Raw genomic sequence first — 5,293 nt, forward strand, 5'->3', positions numbered from 1 at the left:
GTTGGTAGGCCCAGTGATTCTCTCTCTCAAGGTGTTTGGTTGTCTCTGAGAGGTTACTCTACTCTGTCTCCTTTTGCTTCTGTAATATGTGTGACTAATTTTGTAGCACAATTGCATATGTAAAATTATCTTCAGCAAATATATCCTTGTCTAGAGTATATTCCTGTTTGCAAACACCAACCTGATCTTTTCTCTTGTCTATGTATTTATCTATAGCTTGGTGTTTGGTGTTAGTGGTAATGCAGTATTGTGCATGTACTAGTATTTGCCTCTCTTGTCTATATCTTATGTGCACATTTCAGTGTCCTTCCTTTCCCCATTGTCATCATGCTGGTTGTAGTGGATACTTTTTCCCCCGTTGTAAAATGTTGTTATGCTTCATTAAGAATCAGATTCATATCTGATTTGGAACCTGGGATGTAGAGTTAGATATGGGAGGCATACTAGAAAGAGGTTGAGTGCCTAATTAATATCTAAATTATAATTTATTTAGAATTGTTGTTACATGATCCATAAATTACTGTTCCACAGAGGGAAAACTTTTCTATTAATTGTAAGAATATATGTTTGCAGGCTACTTATAGTATGTGGTTTTTGTTGTTATGTGCTGTTGAGTCGGACCTGACTCGTAGCTATTCCCTCCTTGGGTTTCCAAGGCAGCATCACTATGGAAGTAGATTGCCTAACCTTCTTTCCGAGGAGTGGCTGGTGGGTTTGAACTGCCAGCCTTCTGGTTAGCAGTAAAGTGCCTTAAAGTCAATATATAAAGATAAACTATTTTCCAGGGTAGATTTTTCCTTACAACAAAGTTGATATCTGGTTCTGAAATGGAAACTAAGTCTATATTGATAAATTTTTATCAAAATGTTTCATGGTAAAATGTAAACTTTTCAACAATGATAGAATATTCCATGTTAGCAGTTCCATAACAGACTGGTAAGGATTTATGAAACACAGATTAATAAATGCTTTAAGAATTATTATTGTGTCTATTTATTAAATGATTTAAAAAGTAAAGTAGATCTTTACTAGAAAATAAATGAACATTTAGTGTCCTATTCTAACAGTATTGGATAATTCCTTTTTGATGGACATTTTTCCATACTTATGATCAATTAATTAAAGAGTAATTGCATTTCCTTACCCAGAGTCTGTATGTCAGTGGTGGCACTGATACATTTCACTACTTTCATTAAGAATTGGTATTACAAAATACTTTTTGATCATAGAAAAAACTATCTTCCTTTATTGAACAGTTCTTTACATTATATTTTATGTTTAATTAATTGTTCTCATATGTAAGCCAATGCTGGGACTAGCAAAAGCCAGGTTTTTGCATTGTGTAGCCATCGCTGGGCACAGGCCACACAGTAAGCCAGTGTTGGCACCAATGGAAGGCAGATGTTTGTCTCTGGGGCAGGCTGGCTAAGCAACCAGGGCAGGGGAGACGAGGGAATGAGTAAAGCAGTGTAGAACAGCTGTTGTTTTTACGTGCCGTCGAGTTGGACCTGACTCATAGTGACCCATCCTTGAGTTTTTTAGGTGGTATCACTGTAGAAGTAAATTTCCCAACCTTCCTTCCAAGGAATGGCTGGCAGATTTGAACTGCCAGCCTTCTGGTTAGCAGTCAAGTGCCTTAGGTACTACGCTACCAGAGCTCCCATAGAACAGCTAGGGGAGACAGCTAGCTGTTCTATGGCTATGCGGAGACAAATTTGTCTGTCAGTTTGTCCTACTCTGATGGCTTGAGAGTTGCTGTGAGGCTGGAGGCTATGCTAATGGTGTTTCAAACGCCAACAGAGTTGCCTATGTTGGACAGGTTTCAGGGGAGCCTCTAGACTAAGACAGACTCAGAAGAAGGAGAGAGGCACTCACTTCTCAAAGAACTGGCCAGCAAAAACCTTATGAATATCAGTGAAACATTGCATGACATAGTGCTGGAAGACGACCCCCTCAGGTCTGAAGACACTCAAAATATGACTGGAGAAAAAATCTCTCCTCATAGTAGAGTCAGCATTAATGATATACATAGAATAAAGCTTTCAGGACCATCATTTGCTGATGTGGCACGTCTCAAGATGAGAAGAAACAGCTGCAAACATCCATTAATATAGGAACATGGAATGCATGAAATGTGAATCTAGAAAAATTGGAAGTTATCAAAAATGAAATGGAATGCATAAAGATTGATATCCTAGGCATTAATGAGCTAAAATTGACTGGTTTTGACCATTTTGAATCAGATGATCATATGATTTCCTATGCCGGGAATGACAAATTGAAGAAGAATGACGTAGAATGCATCATCACAAAGAATGTATCAAGATCAGTCCTGAAGTACAATGCTGTCAGGGATAGGATAATATCTATACATCTGTGAGAAGGCTAGTGGAAAAAACCCACCAGCACTCCTTAGAATGAAGGTTGGGCAATCTACTTCCATAGTGATATCACCTTGGAAACCCAAGGAGGGATCTAATAGTTGAATATGATTCAACGTCAGTGAGTTGCTTTTTTTGGTTTTCTGATGAGGAAGAACAGTTAATATTACTATTATTCAAATTTACACATGAACCAGCAAAGCCAAAGATGAGGAAATTGAAGATTTTACCAACTTCTGCAGTCTGAAATCAACCGAACATGCAATCAAGATGTGTTAATTATCACTGGTAACTGGAATGCAAAATTTGGAAACAAAGAAGAGTTACCAGTAGTTGGAAAATATGGCCTTGATGATAGAAATGTTGTTGGAGATCACACGATAGAATTTTGCAACACCAATGACTTATTCATTACAAATGCCTTTTTGCAGCAACACAAACGGAGACTACATGTGGACTTCACCAGATGGAGTATGCAAGAATCAGACTGACTACATATGTGGCAAGAAGCAACGGAGAAGCTCAATATCTTCAGCCAAATAAGCCAGAAACTGATTGTGGAACAGACCATCAATTGCTCATATGCAAGTTTAAGTTGAAATTGAAGACAATTAAAACAAGTCCACAAGAGCCAAACTTTGACCTTGATTATATCTCTCCTGAATTTAGAGACCATCTAAAGAAGAGATTTGAAGCGCTGAAGACCAATGACTGAAAGCCAGAGGGATTGTGGGATGACATCAAGAACATCATCCATGAAGAAAGCAAGAAGTCATTAAAAAGACAGGAAAGGAAGAAAAAAACAAAATGGATGTCAGAAAAGACTCTGAAACTTGACCTTGAATGGAATGTAGCTACAGTGGATGGAAGAATCAACAGGATAAAAGAGCCATACAGATGTTTTCAAAGAGCAGCTCAGAAAGACAAAGTCAATTATTATAATGAAATTTGCAAAGACCTGGAGTTGGAAAACCAGAAGGGAAGAACATGATTGGAATTTCTCAAGCTGAAAGAATTGAGGAAAAAATGTAAGCCTCAAATTGCAGTATTGAAAGAGTCCATTGGCAATATGTTGAATGATGCAGGAAACCCCAAAAGAAGATGGATGGAAAGCACAGAGTCACTACACCAAAAAGAATTGATAGATGATCCATTTCAGGATGTGGCATATGATCAAGAACCAATGCTATAGAAAGAAGAAGTCAAAGCTGCACTGAAGGAACTGATGAAAAACAAGTCTCCAGGGATTGACAGAATAGCCATTGAGATGTTTCAACAAACTGATGTTGCACTGACGGCACTAATTCACCTAAGCCAAGAGATCTGGAAGACAGCTACCTGGCCAACTGACTGGAAGAGATCCATATTTGTACCCATTCCAAAGAAAGGTGATCCCACAGAATGTGGAAATTATCAAACAATATCATTAATATCACACCCAAGTAAAATATTACTGAAGATAAGTAAAAAATAGTTGCAGCAGTATATAGACAGAGAACTTCTGGAAGTACAAGCTGGATTCAGAAGGGGACATGGTGCAAGGGATAGCATAGCTAAACTCAGATGGGTTTTGCCTGAAAGATAAGAATACCAGAAAGATGTTTCCTTGTGTTTTGTTGACTATTCAAAGGCATTAGATTGTGTAAGTCAAAACAAATTGTGGATAGCACTGAGAAGAATGGGAATTCCAGACCACTTAATTATCTCATGAGGAACCCATACATAGAAATGGAGACTGTCATTCAAGTAGAACAAGGAGATACTGCATGGTTTAAAATCAGGAAGGGAGTGTGTATCCTGGTTGTATCCTTTCACCGTACTTATTCAATCTGTATGCTGAGCAAATAATCCAAGAAGCTGGACTATATGAAGAAAAACATAGCATCTGGATTTGAGGAAGGCTCATTAACAACCTGAGATATGCAGATGACACAACTTTGCTTGCTGAAAATGAGGATGACTTGGAGCACTTACTGATGAAAATTACAGACTGCAGTCTGCAGTATGGATTATATCTCAATATAAAGAAAACAAAATCCTCACAACTGGACCAATAAGCAGCATCATGAAAAATGGAGCAAAGATCGAAGTTGTCAAAGAGTTCATATAACTTGGTTCTATAATCAGTGTCATTGGAAGCAAGAGTAAAGACATCAAATGACATATTGCATTTGGGGAAATCTGTTGCAAAAGACCTCTTTCCAGTGCTGAAGAACAAAGATGCCTTCTTGAAGACTAAGATGCTCCTGGTCCAAGCCATGGTATTTTCAATTAGCTCATATGCATATGAAAGCTGGACAATGAATAAGGAAGGCCAAAGAATAGTTGATGCTTTTGAGTTGTGGTGTTGGCAAAGAATGCTGAAAGTACCATGGATTGGTAAAAGAACTAACAAATCTATCCTGGATGAAAAGCAGCTGGAATGCTCCTTGGAAGTGAGAATGGCAGACTTCATCTCACCTACTTTGGTCATGTTGTCAGAAGGGACCATTCTCTGGAGAAAGATTTCATGCTTGGTAAAGTGGAGGGTCAACCAAAGAAAGGAACAGCCTCAAAAAGATGGATTGACAAAGTTGCTGCAGCAATGGGATTGGGTATAGTAAGGATTGTGAGACTGGCATAGGACGGGGCAGTGTTTCGCTCTGCTGCACATAAGGTCACTATGAGTCAGAGACATCTCAATGGCACCTAACAAAAACAGCAACAACAACATATGTAACTAGTCAATTAATTGGCACTGTGTCAATAAATCCAATATTTGAAATTTACACAAACATAATTCACCCTGATAATTATTTGAATTAAATCAAAATGAAGTAAACTGAAGGCTGTAAAAAGACAAAATGAGAGTTAAAGTGACCTAATGGAGTTCACTGTGGAATATACTTTTAGGTAAATATATATATATAATA

Source organism: Orycteropus afer, unplaced genomic scaffold, assembly GCF_000298275.1.
Source record: "Orycteropus afer afer isolate SDZICR_OR568_19922 unplaced genomic scaffold, OryAfe1.0 scaffold00073, whole genome shotgun sequence".
Classification (NCBI taxonomy): Eukaryota; Metazoa; Chordata; class Mammalia; order Tubulidentata; family Orycteropodidae; genus Orycteropus; species Orycteropus afer.